The 19953-nt window shown below is 47.0% G+C and overlaps 1 protein-coding gene across 1 annotated transcript in view; it reads left to right on the top strand.

Moving 5' to 3' along the window:
* TNFRSF21 (TNF receptor superfamily member 21) overlaps positions 1 to 19953 on the top strand; it is a 70370-nt gene that overhangs the window by 25179 nt on the left and 25238 nt on the right. The window lies entirely within an intron of this gene.

The following is a 19953-nucleotide window of genomic DNA, read 5'->3' as shown; positions in this document are numbered from 1 at the left end:
GACAGCATGAGCCAAGGGAAGGGCAGAGGGAGAGGCAGAGCAGACATCCCACTGAGCACGGAGCCCGATGTGGGGCTCGATCCCAGGACCCTGGGATTGTGATCTGAGCCTAGGTCAGACGCTTAACCAGTGGAGCCACCCAGGTGCCCCCCATGTTTTATAATAGACAATATATAGTGTATATATACAGACTGTCCCTGACTTAAGGATGGTTCAGCTTAAGATTTGTTAACATCACGATGATGCCAAAATGATATGCATTCAGTAGAAATCATTCTTCGAATGATGAATTTTGATTTTTTCCTGGGCTGGTGATATGCAGTGTGTTCCTCTTCCATGATGCTGGGCGACAGCAGCTCCCAGTCAGCCGCGCAGTCACAAGGGTGAATAATTGGTGCACTCATAACCATTATGTACCCGAATAACCATTCTGTTTTTCACTTTCGGTAGAGCATTCAATAAATTATATGAGCTATTCAACCCTTTATTTTAAAATAGGCTTTGTGTTAGAGGATTTTGCCCAATGTGGGCTAACATGAGTGTTCTGAGCGTGTTTAATTTAGGCGAGGCTAAGCTGTGATGTTTCGTAGATGAGGTGTGTGTTTTTTTGTTGTTTTTTAAATTGAGAATAATGGGTTAGATGTAGGAAATGCATTTACAACTTACTGTATTAAATGATATTTTCAACCTGCACTGGGTTTACCAGGATGTTACCCCATCATAAGTCATTATTATACAGTAATTTTTCTGAATCATTTCATGGCACTTTATGTATTTCCTAACAATAAGGACAGTCTCTTAAAAAAAAAAAAAAAGCTTATTTTCAACCTCAATCAATTGAACATGGATGCGGTATTTTAATTCACTGCCCATATTCCAGTGTTGCCAGTTGACCCAGTCGAGCCCTTGATTGATAGCATCCCTTCTTCTTCTGGTCTAGGATCAGCCTAGGATCAGATATTTCATTGAATTGCCCTTTAAGTGGCCAGTCAGAACACTTGTTCTGATCTATCTAATTAGGAGAAAATTAGCAGAGAACATCCTGCTGGATTTGTAAATGTCTGGAACTGTCCTCCCACTTTATTAAAGAAGTGACTCCATTCTTCTAGTGGTTGCACTTACGGATTAGAGCTCGGTCAGCTGTATTTCTAAATGCTCTTTTGCAGCCTAGATGTCAGAATTCTTGGGAATACCGGGAGTTGCAGAAGTAGAATTGGGGCCAGCAGCAGAAAGCAGCCTAATGCAGGGGCGCCTGGGTGGCACGGGGCGCCTGGGTGGCACAGCGGTTAAGCGTCTGCCTTCAGCTCAGGGCGTGATCCCGGCGTTGCGGGATCGAGCCCCACATCGGGCTCCTCTGCTATGGGCCTGCTTCTTCCTCTCCCACTCCCCCTGCTTGTGTTCCCTCTCTCGCTGGCTGTCTCTATCTCTGTTGAATAAATAAATAAAATCTTTAAAAAAAAAAAAAAAAAAAAAGAAAGCAGCCTAATGCAATGACCTTAGACATTCTTATGACCGCTGTCGCCTTGTAAACTTCCGTGCCTGTGTCCTTGAAACGATATCCTGTTTCGTAAAAACAGTAGAAGTGCCAAATCAAACAAAGCCTGACCATGCCTCCTGCGATAGCAGGACCTGGGCGATATGCTTTTCCAGCTGAATCACAGTAGTCTCATTCAGGTGCAGCCACCTCTTCCCATAGTTTAACCATTCCCCCCAGGTTTTTGCGTTGCGATGTTTATATTTAAGGTGTTTTTTGTTTTGTTTTGTTTTTTTCCTAAGGATGGTCTCTTCTTTCCAAATTGCTATTCTCAAAGGTACAACCAGGTAAAAGCCATCACAAAGTGAGGTTCTGTTTCATAAAAACCATCCCAGGGGCTCAGAGAAGCCTTTAGAAACACTACCTGTTTGATCAGATTGCAGTGAGTTCTGGGCAGCAGGTGATCCTGTATAGTAAGATCTTTCTGTGGTCCTCATCCATTTCCCATCCTCATCATGAGGATGAAAGAGGGGACACAATCACCTAGCTCTGGAACGTGCTCTGTAAAAGGTTATGTAGGACCTCCCTTATTACCCCTGCCTACCTTCAGCTGACCCGGCTGAAGGTAGACCGTCAAGCATTCTGAAGCCAGGCTATTGGTTCCCATCTTTGTCACCAACAAGAGCCTCTTCTCTGTTAGGCCCCACTGACCCCTCTCTACCTACCATGGACTTAGAGTTTTTAAAGTTGAACTCTGCAAAACTGCAACCCACTTTCATGGAATGCTAGTGTTGGAAACACCAGATGAGACATTATGGGGCCAGGAGGTTGAGCAAAGGCACTGTGGTCCCTCGTATACCTCCTTCCTTTCTGAAGTCATAGCAGTGTTACTTCTGGTAGGTTAGGACTGTACCGAGGTTCCCTGTAATATGTCTCCCACAGCAACAGAATTAGAAGTCTCTTCAGAAAGTCTGTGTGAGACTTTATTACCGGGTCCGAGTGTCATCAAGATGTAAGTCTATTGTTAACGCTCCATTTGCCATGTTTTTGTCACTTTTAAAAACTTTAGTTCTTTCTGTTGTATAACCCCAACACAATGAGGCAAGTGGTAGGTCCAAAATGTTCCACTTAAAGTTAGAAAGAGTGTGGGTTCACATTAATTGGGAGGTTACATGGGAAACAATAGTTTTTGTTCTGTTTGTTTTGTCACAAAAGGCACAAAAGTAAAGATAGTGAAACTTTGTCTGTACCCAAGTGGCCATACATTGCAATGGGAGAGGCTCAAATGATCTCAAAATAGTCGTGCCATTCACTTCCTGGTAACCATGGAAGATCGAGATCTGTAGTCCAGTCCCCCTTGAGAGTGGGGACGGCTGACAATGGTCTTCCACTGCTGTTGTCTCTTCACTGTTCTTTTATGGGCCATTTCTTTTTTTTTTTTAAAGATTTTATTTATTTATTTGACAGAGATAGAGACAGCCAGCGAGAGAGGGAACACAAGCAGGGGGAGTGGGAGAGGAAGAAGCAGGCTCATAGCGGAGGAGCCTGATGTGGGGCTCGATCCCAGATCGCCGGGATCACGCCCTGAGCCGAAGGCAGACGCCTAACCGCTGTGCCACCCAGGCGCCCCTTGTGGGCCATTTCTATTTACCTTTCCTTCCCTTTTCCCTCTTCTCTCTCCCTTCCCTACTTGTCTCTCTTTTTCCTTCCTTTATGCCCCCTCTTTTCAACTGTTTGCAAAAGGCGGGAAGCTGGCTTCCCAGCCAACCTGTTGGCCTAGGGCTTTGGAGGGGAATTTCGAAAAGCAGGTCGAGGAGTAGAAATGCCCCTGCAAATGCTTGTAGAGAGGAGAGGAAACTCCAGAGAGGAGGGCCCTGCAGGATGATGAAAGGAGCAAGAAATGGACAGTATTTCTCCCCGATTATTTTTCCTTTTTCTCTCAGACTTCAGGCTAGGAGGATAGATGAGGAATAAAATGAGAGAAAAAGGAATTGGATTTATCTCATTTCCACTGAGCTTTGTTCCTGCTTAGCGCTTTCTTAGTCCCGCGTCTTGGGGAGATAGTAAGCACTTGATGGGCAGCGATCCCTTCGGGTGTACTTACTTCAAGCACATGACATATAAGGACAGTGGCGTCTCCTTTGAATGGACCACAGAAGCGACAGTGCAAGCAGCTAGCACGCTCTTCCTCAAGCAGGCTTTGTAATCCCAGTAGCAAAAGGGTAAAGGACTCATTCTGTAGAACTAGGTTCTAAGGTGCTCTTTCTTAATTTCTGTAGCTCTTATTGTCTGTCACTGCTTAACTGTTTCTGTGTGTGTGGTTCGTCTGCCCACATTGCTTATAAGTCCTTAGAGAGCAGACACTGGGTTTTTTTTTTTTTTTAGATTTTATTTATTTATTTATTTGACAGAGATAGAGACAGCCAGTGAGAGAGGGAACACAAGCAGGGGGAGTGGGAGAGGAAGAAGCAGGCTCCTAGCGGAGGAGCCTGATGTGGGGCTCGATCCCATAACGCCGGGATCACGCCCTGAGCCGAAGGCAGACGCTTAACAACTGCGCCACCCAGGCGCCCCGACACTGGGTTTTATTGTGTGACCCTCTGCCTGGTCAATAGCACGGGGTCCTGGAAGGGGTGGTCTGGAGCCCGGTTGGCCCAGATGGTAGCCACCTGAGCTATTTAATTTAAAGGTAAAACGAACTAAAATAAAAAATTCAGTACCTCAGTTGTACCAGCCACGGTTCAAAGGCTCAGTAGCCACATGTGGCTAGTAATTACCATATTGGACAGGACAGATAGAAAACATTTCCATCATAGAAAGTTCTACTAGATAACACTAGTCTAAATGGAATATTACTCAGCTATCAGAAAGAACGATTTCTCAACATTTGCTACAACATGGACAGCACTGGAGGAGATAATGCTAAGTGAAATAGGTCAAGCAGAGAAAGACAACTATCATATGATTTCTCTCATCTATGGAACATAAGAACTAGGATGATCGGTAGGGGAAGAAAGGGATAAAGAAAGGGGGGTAATCAGAAGGGGGAGTGAAGCATGAGAGACTCTGGACTCTGAGAAACAACCTGAGGGCTTCAGAGGGGAGGGGGGTGGGGGAATGGGATAGGCTGGTGATGGGTAGTAAGGAGGGCACGTATTGCATGGTGCACTGGGTGTTATACACAACTAATGAATCATCGAACTTTACATCAGAAACCAGGGATGTACTGTACAGTGACTAACATAATATAATAAAAAAAAATTAAAAAAAGAGATAACACTAGTCTAGAGCGACCATGAACTAATTAATCCACTTAATCCTTTTCCAGGTTGGATTGTTTTCAACCCATTGAACTATTGGATTTTTTTTCCGTTTGACTTACAATAATATTTGGTGTTTGGGAATTAACATAAAGATCTTAAGGTGGGTTCTTGACACGAAAGTGCCATAGATACCAAGAATTATTATTCAGAGCTGAAGGAGTCTTCTATGACAGCAGTGCTTTAAAATATTGAAAAACAGCTACAAAAAACTGCTGATATTCCGCCATCTGATTTTCTTCTTCGAAGTGGAACGCTTTGGCCCCCGGACCCTGGGGAGCTGGTGATGTGAAGAGAGAGAAAACTGCTAATTTGTGAACACTTCAATGCTTGTGTTGAAGCAGAATGGGAGTGGCTTAGTCCGGTGGGTGGCCTTAAGCAGAGAAGGCTGTGGGAGTCCTGTGGTTGGGTCGGAGGTGAGAGCAGCAGGGGCAGTGGAGGTAAGGGGGCTTTGGGAGGAAAGCAGTGTCACAACCTCGAAATGACAGCAATAAACCTGGGCTCGCAAATTCTAGATTTTCCATTCCCTGTTCATTTCGGTGAAGACCTTTTACTTCTCTGGGCCTCTGTGTAGAAGGTTAAAAAAAAAAAGGTGTTGTCATAGGCACTTAAGAGCAAAGACTCTGGAATCTGGTTCCACTTACTAGCTGTGTGGTCAAGGTCCAATTAGTTAACCACTCTGTGCCTCATTTTCCTTATGGATGAAATGGGAATCATAATAGAACACAGTTTGTTGTGAGAACTACCTAAGGGACTGTGTGCCCAGTGTTCCGCACGTCGCTGGCCGCATGGTACGTGCTAGCGGAGATGAGAGCGGTGATGGTGGTGGAGATGACTCATCGTCACCTCTGTCCTCTCTGGTAATCTCTCGGTTTGTTTCCTGATTCACTCACAGCAAGAATGACCATGAGAAAGGCAGAAGTATTCTCCTTCATAATGCATGCGACTAGACTTAAGGAAGCGGTCTGGCTCTTCTTGGATAGCTTGAGTTCTAGCCGCTAGAGTTCCTCCTTATTTGTTTTTTTAAAGATTTTATTTATTTATTTGACAGAGAGAGAGAGAGAGCCAGCGAGAGAGGGAACACAAGCAGGGGGAATGGGAGAGGAAGAAGCAGGCTGTCAGCGGAGGAGCCTGATGTGGGGCTTGATCCCAGAACCCTGGGATCACGCCCTGAGCCCAAGGCAGACGCTTAACGACTGAGCCACTCAGGCACCCCTCAAATGACATTTTAAAAGAATATTTGAATTTTTTTTAAAGATTTTATTTATTTATTCGACAGAGAGAGAGACAGCCAGCGAGAGAGGGAACACAAGCAGGGGGAGTGGGAGAGGAAGAAGCAGGCTCGTAGCGGAAGAGCCTGATGTGGGGCTCGATCCCAGAACGCCGGGATCACGCCCTGAGCCCAAGGCAGACGCTTAACGACTGTGCCACCCAGACGCCCCTAGAGCCCCTCCTTATATTTAGCAGTAACTCTTCTCTAGTCTGCGGACTGCTGAAGGCTTGAGTTATAAAACAGGACCGTCAGATACATGTGGGAGTGAGGAAAAGGTGGCAGTTGTCCTGTATTTTGCTTAAAAATTACTCCATTCTTCCTTCGTCTCCTCCTGGAAAATACTAGTTTTTACCAGGCAATCCCAGTCTTACCCTGTGGGTCTACCCCACAGAGGTACCAGCCATGCACTTGCTACAACGTGTCTCTCAGGCAAACTGGAGCCATAGAGGGGGAGAGACAGTAGCTTGGGTGCAATCTGTCCGCCTACCGTTCATCTGTTTGCTCAGGGAACAGATACACTTTGAGTGGAGAGAGGGGCCAAGAGGGACAGTCGATAGACACAACCAGCTGTAGATTCCAGAGAGAAACCCAGAGAGTGAATGGTCACGAACATCTTCTTAGTTCAGTGCCCGAATAGTGCCGTGGAGGAGAGTTAGTTGGAAGGGAGGCACGCTGGATTGCTACACAGGGTAGTAAGGATCTCCCAAATGCAGTCCTTTTAACACGTATGAGCTGGTTGAGCGGACCCATGGGCTCATGCTTCAGAGTCTGGCTTGCAGTCCACAGGAGGAGCCGTGGCAGCAGAAATGAAATGGACTATGAGACCTGAAGTCCACGTCTGATTCTCCTACTAAAGGGCTGCATGATCCCCAGCAGAAGGCTAGCTCTCTCTGAATCTCAACTTGTTTGTAAAATGAGGAAACTTGAACCCCTCACAACAGGGTCACCCGATTTTGATGTATGTGACCGTTTTGCTGTAACCGAGTTACACTGCTGTCCCGCCTGTGCCTGTCCCAGGAGACACTGCCCTGATTGACCCTGCGGGGTGCTGTAGAGTGGAGTACAGGGGCTGCCAGGCAGAGGGAAGAGGCCAGGCTTAACCCCAAACTGATGCCGAAGAGGGACTGTCTGTGTGCTCGCCGCCACACAGAAGAGCTTTCCCTCGTGCTCACTATAGAGCAAGGTCAGGGCAGGAAGATTTCCACTTCAGTCAGGACCCAGAGTTGGGGAGGTGCGGGAGAACGGGCGGTGACTGCACATGCTTTTAGGGAGAGTGTGACTTTTTGTAGCATGGTAGAGATTGAGCAGCTATTAGAGAACGACTTTTGGGTCTTTTAGTCCCTTCAAGTGTGTCACCTCGCTTGCAGTGGAGAAGCTGTGTCCAACGTTCTCATGCATTTCTGAATTTTTAAGCTGAGGGAGACCTTGGTCTCCTCCTATGGGCCAGGGAGCCCCGGGCACAACAGAATTCCTGAGAATGGCTTTGCACCGCTCACCAGAAGGGCATACTTGGTCCATGCTTTCCTGTTTTGGAAAAGTTCCTCGACTCGTCCTGGCCGGCGGGAGGCCAGCAGCTCATATCCACCGGTCAAGAGCAGGCAGCTTCTACCATACGTGTGTTCAGGCAGTACTTTCCTCTCAGTCTACCTAAGGATCAGTAAAGAAGCTCAGACTTTTGCTATACTGAAACCTTCTTTAACTTTCATGTATTCTTATTAGCTCGTTAGTGGGAGCGTTACTGTCCCCAGGGGCGCCTGGGTGGCTCAGTCAGTTAAGCATCTGCCCTCGGCTCAGGTCATGATCTCAGGGTCCTGGGATCGAGCCCCACGTTGGGCTCTCTGCTCAGTGGGGAGCCTGCTTCTCCCTCTCCCACTGCCTGCCACTCTCACTCTCTCCCTGTCAAATAAATAAATTAATTAATTTAAAGAAAGGAGTTATTAAATTACATGTTGACCACAGATCCATGTTTCTTTGTAATTCGTTGGGACTTTGTGCTTGAAATTTTACAAGATAATCCAACAGTAATCCTTGAGGATGGGGGAAATATCACTCATACAAGAGTGGAAGGCCATGGTTACAGAAAGATTTTATTTCACTTCCAGAAAGCAATGTCCAAGTCTGGTTTCACCTGCAGGGAACAGGCTAGGTGCCCTGCCAGGCACTCCAGAGGCCCAGGCAGGGCTCTTGGCCACAGGATTTGTCAGGACAGCCATGAATGTCTCCACGGAAAAATGCTGTGAGAGATATTAGATTGGAGAGGAGCTATTCTCCCTCTTAGTTACATGTTTCTCCCTCTCTTTTTGGTCTTTTGCTGTATTATCTCCTATTTGAGAGTTGTTGTCCAGATCTTGAGTTATTTTCCTAAAGAGAAACTCAGTGGTCAATCTGCCTGATTCTTTGGCTGAAGTAGGGGACTATAGGATCTGAAGTAAGCTTTTCCTGTTTGTAACCAGGTTTACCTTGAAGGAATCCCAAGGCAAAAAAAAAAAAAAAAAAGAAAGAAAGAAAAAGAAAAAATTGGGAAATTTCAAACATGACTCATTATTAAACTGCTTAACTTCTGTTATTTTTCATTTAATTATATGTATGTGAACACCAAGTTCAAGATACTGTCCTAGGACTAGGCTTTAGTAACATAAAGGTATTCGTTTTAGTTTTCTTTGGGGAGAGCCTCAAGTTGGAGATCATGGAGCATTGTGTGTGTGTTGGGGGGGATGTGTGTTTTGTGTGTGTGTGTGTGTGTGTGTGTGTGTGTGTCTAATCCATCATTTTACAGAAGCTGAAACTGAGTCCCAGGGAAGAACAGTGCCTTGCCCAAGGTTACGTGGCCAGTAGGGTTAGAGAAGAGACTAGGACTGAGTTTCCTGACTCCTGCGACAGTGCTTTTTTAATTTCCCATGTTGCCTCTCTGCTCAGAGGACCACAGGGTTCTGCTCAGAACAGAGGCTATCGTGGTTTGAAAGCAAGTTACTCCAGTTTCTTGAATGACAAAATGGAGAGGCTGTTTGCCTGTGAGGCTACTGAAGGCTGTGGCTGGGGGGGCTACTGAAGGCTGTGGCTGGGGGGGCTACTGAAGGCTGTGGCTGGGGGGGCTACTGAAGGCTGTGGCTGGGGAGGCTACTGAAGGCTGTGGCTGGGGGAGCTAGAACCTTTGGCCTCAGGGACTCAGGAGTGGATGAGGGAGAGAGAGTTGAAGGCGTGTTTCGAAGGGGACATCCTTTGGCATGTTTCTCCCTGGATTGCCTTCATGGGAATGGTGATGGTCCCTAGGTGGTCATTCAGCGGGGGCCTGAGGTGGTGGGGGTGCTCGGCTGCTTTTGCCGACCGTCTTAATTGGATGATTTCAGACGGGAGGAGGTAAAGGAGCTGATGGCTGGGGATGAATTAGATCTTGGCTGCAGGTGACAGGAAAGAGATGCTTAACTCTCAGAATCTACAGGGAACCTTCCCACCTTGACCTTGAAGAGGCAAAATCATCCCCCCCTTCATTTATCCTTTCTTTACACCCTCTTCGCCTGTCTCTCAGGCACTTGAGCACCTTCCTGGTTGCTCTTGACATTCTCTGACTTGAACTCCGTTTTACTTGAAGATGTCCTTGTCCAGGATTATTCTATAAGCAAATTGCTCCAAGGGAACCAGGGTAAGGCCTTATTATTGACACACTGGTTTGGGGGGAGAGAGAGAAATAATACTTCATGGTTATTGAATGCTTACTGTGTGCCCGGCACTATTCTGTGGGATTTACATGTACTTTCTTACTTAATTCTTTGAACAACTTTCTAATGTCAGGATCGTGCCCATTTTACATATTAAGAACGTAGAGGCACAGAAGGGTTACGTGACCTGACAAAGGTCACACCTCAAGCCCATGGTGAGCCAGGACTGGCACTCAGCTGGTAAGTGGTGTGCAACACTGCTGCTCACTCGTGTGTCTCCATTGTTGGGAGGAGGAGGGGTGGGGTGTGGGCAGACAGTTGAAACCTAGACCACTGTAAATATGTCGTTGTAACAGATTTCCCCTTTATTTCCATTTGTCTCCTTTTCTATGATGCCACGAAGGGGAGTAAGTTGGTAACACTGCTTTAGTCCCAGGAGGCAGCGTGGTGCAGTGAGTGGTGAGGGCGGGCGGGTCGGACTGACCTGGGTTTTGACTTTCAGCTCTCACTAGGCAACGGTGCCGAGCTACTGAAACTGTCCTTAGTTTTTCTGTCTGGAATGTGGACATGACTCTCATCTCTTGGGTTTGTTTCTGAGGATCGAATGAGATCATAGGTAATATTGATCAAGGTGCCAGCGCGGCTTCTTTTTCTTTCTTTTTTAAAGATTTTATTTATTCATTTGGCAGAGAGAGAGACAGCCAGCGAGAGAGGGAACACAAGCACGGGGAGTGGGAGAGGAAGAAGCAGGCTCCTAGCGGAGGAGCCTGATGTGGGGCTCGATCCCACAACGCCGGGATCACGCCCTGAGCCGAAGGCAGACGCTTAACCGCTGTGCCACCCAGGCGCCCCGCGGCTTCTTTTTCTTTCTCTCTTTCCTCACGGGAAGGTCAGGAAGCTGAGCTGTACTAAGCATTCTTGGAGAGCTGAGGTCAGGGTGGAGGGACAGTTGTATCTGTTGTTCAACACAAGTAGAACTCCATTAAGGGTGAGACTTAATGAGTCCTAGGGGCCAGGAGAAATGGCAGCAGAGAAAACATCTATGTTAAGAACGTTGGCCATAACATGCCTCAAGGCCCGATTGAGCAGTACAAAAACAGCTTGAAAGGAACTGACAGTGTGCCACATGGCCTCTGGTTCTCAGTATTCTCGAGGGTGAGATGAAGAATTTCTGCTCACCCAGCCTGCTTCCATGGTGGGAGGAGCACGGGAGGAGCACTGCGGAGGCGATAGGGGGGCCTGGGGCCAAGGGAAGGGGGAGCAGTCAGGGGGCAGGTGCAGTGGGGGAGCGTTGGCTGTGAGGGAAGCCATGCAGAAGGGAGGGAGCTCGTGGGGCCTGGTGGTGCTCACTGGTATGACGAAGGTCTTGGATTCAAGCATCTCTAACATCTTCCATTCTAAAATCCTATCCTTCAGTGCTGCAGAAACTGAACGGTGAAGTTAAACACAGTCCGCAACCAAACTGCTTCTGTATCTCAGGCTTGAAACCCTCAGATGAAGTTCAAGTGCGGACCAGCTGGCTTGGTGGTTAAACCTCTTATTTGCATAACTTGATTGCATAACTTTACTTGTATAAGATTGATATCCTACTCTGGGTGTAAAGACTATTCTTTGGGGAAACAGTGCTGCTTCAGAACCGGGACATAATTTGCTTGTGTTCTTATTTAAAAAGTTCAGACACAGTCCTTGAACTGAGCTGCATTTTAGGCATGGACGGTTTCTGGTAATATATTTTTGTTTCTTTCGTCCTGTCCCCTGTCCACAAGCCACTGCTCAAGCAAAGCGGTACACGACGTCGTCCCACGTTACCTGGCAGACACGCAAAACCTATCCCTTCTCATCTGTGTTGTCTTTAGGTTTTACTCAAGAACAGCGTTCTTGTTTCTAGGTCCTTATGTATCCCAACGATAGGCTTAGGAAATGTGTTTCCTTTCTTTGCAAATTGTGGTTTCTCCTTTAGGATGGGTCAGGTGTGGGAGAATAGGTCTTTGTGGGGGTTGTGAAGGAAAGCCTTCTCTTGGATTCCCAGCTCTGCAGACTTCCTCCTCTTTCCAGGGATGCAGTCCAGTTGGGATGGTGTTTCTGGCATGAATCTTTGCCCGAGGTTGCAGTGACTGGTTAGGGGACAGACACTGAGTAAGCGGAAGCTGTGCCCCACATGTATTTGAACAGTATCAGTATTCTCTTCCATCAGGTCTTAGGAATGACGTAAAACATTTCAACTGAATGATGAAAACTATTCCGTGCAGCGTTCAGAGGAGAAAAAATGAGGTGTGTTAGGAATTTGATAATAAGTACTTCTCCACTCCTCCCCTCACCCCCAAAGTGACATTGTGGAGTGTTTCTTAGTACAGACGTAGGCAAGATCACAAAGTGACTCTGGGATGCAAAGATGACCTGTTACACAGTGATTATGAAGTATATTTTTCTAACCTTATAAGAAAGGTCTCTGCTGCCATTTTATTTACTTTTCTTCAACAAAGGCTTATGCTGACTGAGCGCCATATCTTGCTCTAAGTATTTTCTAAATATTAACCTAATTTCTATAATCCTGGGAGGTAGGCCACTATCATCACCATTTTACGGATGGGGAAACTGAGGCAGAGGGAGTCACTCACTCCAGGTCACACAGCTAGGAAGTGGCAAAGCCAGGTTTTAAACTTGGTCACCAGTCTGACTCTAGATACTGCCCCTTGATTCTTACAGTCTGGATTTCCCATGCATCACCCGAGGCTAGAAATGTCTAGGTTTCTATGGTTGATTTTTGTTTTGAATCATGCTCCATTAAGAAAATATTTCCCTTAGCAAAGCCCAGCTTGTCCTGAAGTAGAACAGCTATAATATTGTCCTCAGCAAGGAGTTGTCCTTTGTAGAAATCACACTGATTTCCTCCTTTTCGCTTTTTTCTTCGATTGCTTGGAAGGGGAACATTCGAAAGCCAGATACCCAATGGGCTCAAGGCTCCGAGGGTTCTTGTAAAAAGAAAGGCTGTGACCTGTAAGTCAGAGGTGCTGGAGTCCTGCTAATCGGAAGTCACATCTGTTGAACTTGGTGGTTTTCTCAGCCCCAGACAGCAGACAGCTGCAACCGAAGAAACCTTCCTTCTTTGCCCGAAGCCTCCTCGACTAAAAATTCCAGACGGTCACCTCCTTGTCAGCCCAAATTTCCTCTGGGAAGTAGACTTGAAGTGTAAACACCGGGAAGCTGGGCTGAAGGGAGTGGGCTGGCTCACTGAGGAGGCTGCTGTGTCCTTTGTCCGGTTCCCAGGGCTGCCCTATGGCAGTGATTTTCCAGCGGCTGGAAGAGGCTTTTTTCCCCCCCTCACCCCTCACCCCCCTGCCTTCTCCGCCTCTGCGTCCAGGGATGCCACTTCCAACAGGCAGCACCTTTCTGTTTAAGCTCTGAGGATGTCTGAGGATTATACAGCAGACAGAACTGTTGCAAGAGAAAAGCCTCTTTTCATCACTGCAGCCTAAAAAGCATTATCTCGTGCACAAAGCGGCCAGAGAGGGGCTTTTGCCCTTGGGTGTCACAGGCTGCTGTCCCCCCCCCCCCCCCCCCGGCCCGGGCTCACCCACCGATGACATCTTCCTCTAGGCTTTAGGGGGAAGGTATTTATTTTTATTTTTATTTTTTATTTTATTTTTTTTTAAAGATTTTATTTATTTATTTGACAGAGATAGAGACAGTCAGTGAGAGAGGGAACACAAGCAGGGGGAGTAGGAGAGGAAGAAGCAGGCTCCTAGCGGAGGAGCCTGATGTGGGGCTCGATCCCATAACGCCGGGATCACGCCCTGAGCCGAAGGCAGACGCTTAACCGCTGTGCCACCCAGGCGCCCCGGAAGGTATTTATTTTTAAATGCGTATTTTATTTTGTAATTTATCTAACTAAAATTTATCAAGTGTATCTAACTTGAATTTAAGCTATTTGGGATGTTGAAAGACAAATTAGCGTTTTCCTCACGTAGGGCTAAAATACAAATAGAAATAAAAAAATCCTTAAAAATGAGTGCCCTTGAATCAACCTGGTCAGGTGTTATGTAAGCAGATTCTGCCGAGGAGGAGTTTCTGGATTTCTGTGGGTCATTCTTCAGAGTCACCGGTTGTTAACATTGTAGGGTATGCACAGAATTTGACACGTTCAGTGTGTCGATGGTATGTCGGCTTTTAAAAAATAGGTGGGTTCAAGTTTATATGTTAAAAAAATAATGACTTACTATATTTTATCAAATCCGAGACACCACTGATGGTGACATATTTTTTTTTCTGTTCCACTAAGGAAGAAAACCCACCGGAACCAAGCTCTGAAAAGGCCTCGATTCAAATACACATTCAGATGTCTTAGAATCCGTGAACTATGGCTGTATCTTAGCCACAGTCTTGCGTCTTTTCCGTAGAGTCTGACAACGTGATTCTAACCGCGCTGTCAGTTTAGGTTCCTCTGCCTGGCCTGTTGGCAGCATTGAACACACTTGACTCCCTTCTCCGCGAAACACTTCCTTACCTTGGCCTCTGGGACATGGTTCTCTGCTGGTCCTTCTTCCACCTCTCTGCTATTCCTTCTCCATCTCCTGGGCTGGTTCCTCCTCTTTCACTTGACCTGTGTTCAGTGGACAGCCCCAGGGCAGAGGACTTGCACCTCTTCTCTGCCTGCACCCTCTCCCTCCCGTGGGGACCCAGACCTTTAAAGACCGTCTTGTCTGCTGGTGATTCCTAAGTGCGTAGATCCAGCCTGGTTCTTGTACCCAGATGCAACATGTGAACATCCTCTCCCTTGCGTGACCGACCCAGAGGTCTAGATGCTCGACACCTAAGATGTTTAAGCCAAATCCCAAACCACAACGCCACGTCAGTCACCCATTGCAGAAAGACACCCCTCCAGCCTTCCAGTTGCTCGGGCCAGAATGTTAGAGAGTTCCTCCTTCCCTTCTCTCGCACCCCATAGTTAGCAATCGTGGTGGCAAACCCCATCAGCTCTTCTTCAAAATATATACAGAAGTTGACCATTTCCTATCATTTCCACTAGGGCCCCTCTGGCCCAAAGGAAGTCAGTCCCCTTCCTTGGATGACGGCTGTGGCCTCTGACTGGTATTCCGTGCATCCCTGACACAGCAGCCAGAAGGATCCTGCCCAAATGGAAGTCAGATGGTGCCATTCAAGACTGAGACATTGAGACTCTGTTTGAAAGTCTCCAGTGACTTTTTGTTGCAAGCAGAGTAGAAGCTTCAAGACCTAGCGCAGTCCATACTCCCCGTTTGTCTCTCAGCCTGTGACCCCCGTCACCCTCCCCCTTACCCACTGGCTTCTGCCACACCAGCCTCCTTGCTCCTCCTGGTGCATGCCACCGCCCTCCCTTCCTCCAGACCTGCTGTTCCCTCTGCCTGGGGGTCCATTCCCTCACATACCTGCATGACTTGCTGTCTTCCGTCCTTTAGGTCTTGATTCAAATGTTACCTCAGCGAGGCCTTCTTTTAGATATGAGGGAGAAGGCCCCAGTTCTAACATGGCATTTCTGCCCTCCCATCCCCCATCCCTGCTCTGTTTTTCTCTTTAGCGTGCTTCACTATCTGTCACTAAAGATTTTATGACTTCGCGTGTCTCCCAGTAGAATGCAGGCTTCATGAGAAAAGGCTTTGGTTTTGCTCTCTGTCCCCCCATGGCCCCAGTGCCCTGAATAGTGTCAGGGGTGGAGTCACTGTTCCATGCATTTTTGTTGGATAAATAAATGAACAGCTTCAGACACAGACTAAGACCAGGAGGAAGGAGGCATTTTTGGCTTCGTGCTTTTTGTTTTCCTCCATGGAATGAAATAAAGGGTTATTGGTTTTCCTCATAGCACCAGCGGTATCTGTTTTTCCCATCTGGAAAATTGTCTGCTGTTTTGATAGAACTTGTCATTGGTAAACAGTCCAGCATTAGCTTTATGAGACCTTTGCACAGTGGGTTTTTCGTAGCTTATGGGATTCATCTGAGCTTACGATGATTGCCCATTGAACCTTCAATAAGCTAGTGATTCATTCTGCTTCAGAAGTCACTTTTTCGGTTAAAATGAAGTCTAAGCAGTTCCTTTAACATTTGTGCTTCAACTAGGGAAGGAATATTTTTAACTTGGGGCATTCTGAGCTCCCAGGCGCTGATAAAGCAGGTTCCCATGTGAGGCATTGGGAGTGATCCCTGTTCATAGCTCATTTTTAAATCATCCTGTGATATACCGGTTACTACAAAACACATGCGCTTGTTTTGGGCTTGTTGCTTTTAGAAACACTTACTGTGTAATCGGGCCAGACAGACCTTGGTCTAGACAGCGTCTCCCTGCAGGGGCAGAACCCAGGAGACTTTTCCTCTGGTGCCGGACGTGGATGTGGTGGACCACCCTCATGGGTAGGAGGGCACCACCAGAGGGAGAGGCGCTTCCATGAGAACTGGGCTCCTGTGCCAGAAAGCCCAGCTTCTGCCCGTCGATGACCCCATGAGATCTGGCATGGCTTCACGACAAGGGTATGTTGGCATGTGGCCCCCCAGGTTCTCAATGGCTGCAGTTACAGAGATTAATGAGATGATAAAAGGTGGGGGAGAGGGGTCAAGGCAAGAGGGGAAAGCTGACAAAAAAGGCTCTCATTCATTCATTCATTCATTTGTTCATTCATTCATTCATTCATTCATTCATTCATTCAAGATGTTCATTGTATTCCTAGGCTCTAGGAGGTGCTGGAGATAATGGTAGTCAAAGTTGACATGGCACTTGGGCAGAAGGTGGTCAGAAAAGGCATCAACGAGGACATGGCCATTGTATAGGGAAGAACAATCCTAGGAAGGCTAAAGCCATGCTTGTATTCAGATTTCGAACTTGACATACATTGCTCTGAGCTTACATTGAACGTGCTGTATTCATCTTTGCCCCTGTACCTGCAGTTGGTAAGCCTGAGGTCACAGCATATGCTAATAAAGAGCAGTGTCTGGGGGGTCAGGAATTAGGATGATGGTAGAAGGCAGAGAATCTTGAGCTCACTGTCTCCTGTTTCTTGCGTACCTCACAGGAGACCGCTGTGTGTAGAGAAACCCGCCGGGGCTAACTATGGAGTCATCTGTCCTGGGAGGAGGTCGTGTATTAATTGCCTCGATGGGAATGTTCTCATTATTTGTCTCTCTACTTCTCTTTCTCTAGAAAGAGAGTAATGAGAACTGACTTTACATTTCACAAGTATGGAGATTCCGTGGGAATGCTCGAATATTTTAAATGATGAGAATCACAAAGTTTATCACCTACTCATCTCTCCCATGCACCCATTCTGTGCAAAGCCCGGTGCAGAGTGTGAACCGGGGTGCTGTGTTGTGTGTTATAGACAGCCTTTGTTTCCTCTGGCTCCGTCATCACTGTCCTTCATCCCTCGTCCAGTGAGGCTTTAATATGGGTTCTTAAGGATGGCCCTCATTTCAGGGGTGCCTGGGTGGTGCAGTCGTTAAGTGTCTGCCTTCAGCTCAGGGCGTGATCCCGGCGTTCTGGGATCGAGCCCCACATCAGGCTCCTCCTCCGGGAGCCTGCTTCTTCCTCTCCCACTCCCCCTGCTGTGCTCCCTCTCTAACTGGCTGTCTCTCTGTCAAATAAATAAATAAAATCTTAAAAAAAAAAAAAAAAAGGATGACCCTCATTTCAGATATTTATCTCTAAAAAGAAAGAGCCTTAATACCTTCTCTGATTATAAAGGTCAATTCAGGTTTTTATGAAAAGAGGTAAAACTCTTTTTTTTTTTTTTTTTTTTTTTGCATACTGGTGCTGACATGGAGCTTAAAAAAAATGGGCCTCAAATTAATGTTGTCACCCAGATGATATCTAATTCAGGGTTTTAGAATGCACTAGAAAATGCCATTTCTTCCACTATAGCCTGGTTGATGACCTCATGCCTCTGTTCTTGAGTTCCCTGCTGGCGGATCTGGGCAGTGGCAGCAGCGGGTACTGATGGGACGTCCTGCCTGTGTTTTTCTTTGGCATTTGCCTTTCTGTGGATGGGGCCCTTCTGTGTAGTGGTGCCCCTTCTGACGTGTACTGGTGAGGTTCCAAACAGCACAGGAAGCCAGGATTGTGGCGCTTGCCTTCATCGTTCAGTACCTACAGTCTTGGTGCCAAAACGTATGTCTCTGCAAAACTCCTGCCACCTTTTCGGTCCATTGCCGTGATGACTTACCCGTGCAGAGGTGGAGGGGACGGAGGAAGCGAAACCCATGTGCGCTCAGGCTCTTGGCTTGCCGGTTTTACTACCTGATCCCATAAATCACCTTCCCTACCCTATGGGATGAGAGGTGGTGGGGTCATTTTATTGATGTGGACACTGAAATTGTAGAGGTGGTCATTTTCTAAGATCACACAACTAACAAGCCATGGCATTTGAAACCATATCTCATGATGGCCAAGTTCATGATCTTTCCACTACCTGCACCTTGCAATTCAAAAGCTCTGTCCTGGGGCCAGGGGGACCTTCTCTCGCAACCAGCTCCTGGCGAGAACAGCGTCTGGTGGATAAGGGCTTGCTTGACTCCTGTGATGATTTCTTGTAAAAGCTTCATTCTCGGAGCTCTAGGACCTGACATCACAGGAAAAGCAAAGTTAAGCTCCACACTCCTGTCAGCACTTGGGTGGGTTGAGGGATATGTTGTTTTTCAACCTAAGGAAAAAGAGACTTGGCATCACTTTCAGCTACATGAGTCAGATCGATTCAACACATCTGTCTCCAGTCTCAATGAAAACTTGGAACTCGGATGGGACAGGGGACTGGGGCACTCTGTCAGCCAGAGAGTTGGTCTCCATTTCGCTCCGCCTCGTGTCACATTCATAATTGGGGGTGGGAACTTGCATTGTCTTGTGTGTGTGTGGAGGGGTGTTTCTTTTCACAAAATGCTTTTCTAAATCTTTGTTCCGTTGGATAATTTAGCTACGGTCCTTTAAAATTGCACCAGTTTCAGGGGTTGGTGAATTACAGCTATGGGCCATTTCATGTTGCTGGAGCCCAGGAATTGCAAGAGACCTCCCTACTCAAAACCTAATATGTTTATTGTTGCCCTTTACGGAAAAAGTTTGTTGACCTCTCTCTTTTTTCCCCCCTTAGGGTACATACCATAATTTTTTTTTTTTTAAGATTTTATTTATTTATGTGACAGAGAGACAGCCAGCAAGAGAGGGAACACAGCAGGGGAGTGGGAGAGGAAGAAGCAGGCTCCTAGCGGAGGAGCCTGATGTGGGGCTCGATCCCATAACGCCAGGATCACGCCCTGAGCCGAAGGCAGATGCTTAACTGCTGTGCCACCCAGGCACCCCAAAATACTTCATTTTTTAAAAAGATTTTTTATCTATTTGTTTGAGAGAGCAGAGCTACAGACAGAGCAGGAAGAAGCAAGCTCCCAGCGGAGCAGGGAACCCGATGCGGGGCTCGATCCCGTAACGCCGGGATCACGCCCTGAGCCGAAGGCAGACGCTTAACGACTGCGCTACCCAGGCGCCCCTACATACCATAATTTTAAAGAAAAGAAATAAACTTTTCAGCCCCAGAGAAAACTTCCCCAGCATCTGCTTGGTCAGTAATGACAGGCCAGGAAGAAGCATACACACCATACCCAAGCCCGAGTGCATTCATAATTCCAGCGTATAATAAAGCTGCTGTACTGCACCACATCCCTATGAACCGCAGCAGGGGCACCATTAACTAGCTAGCTGACCGCGAACCAATAATAAAGTAATAAGCTAAGAGGAAGACCCATTTCCCCAGCACCCAGTTTAGCAAATAGAACCTTGTGACTCCCTTTGAAGTCTCTTCTGTTTCTTTACCCAGTAACCTCCAGCTCCTGCCCCCAGCCCCCAGGTGACTATCTTAATTTGGTTTAATTAACTGAGCCGCGTTTCTCTGTAGTTGTATTCTTTAGTTTTGCCTAAACCTTTTTTCTGAACAAAGAACGCTTTCAGAGCCCATCACATTTTATGTTTCATTGGCATTACTTGATTTTCTCGGGGATAAATTCTTTCTGCATTAAGATTTTGTAAGGGTTATCAGTCCAGCAAACCCAGTAACCCGCAGTGACTGCTCAACAAATATTCTTGAAATACCCTGCAAGCTTTTCTTTCCCTTTTGGTGGGGTGGGGACAAGGTGCAGCACGCTTAGGGGCCCCTCCCCTGCTACAGTGTTGTGACCCCGAGCCATGTTGGAAGCCTGGTTCTCTCTGGCATCTTTAGATTTATCAAC

This window comes from Ursus arctos, unplaced genomic scaffold (assembly GCF_023065955.2).
Source record: "Ursus arctos isolate Adak ecotype North America unplaced genomic scaffold, UrsArc2.0 scaffold_29, whole genome shotgun sequence".
Lineage (NCBI taxonomy): Eukaryota > Metazoa > Chordata > Mammalia > Carnivora > Ursidae > Ursus > Ursus arctos.
Note: the sequence above shows the minus strand (reverse complement) of the source record. Positions and strands in the feature narration are given on the sequence as shown.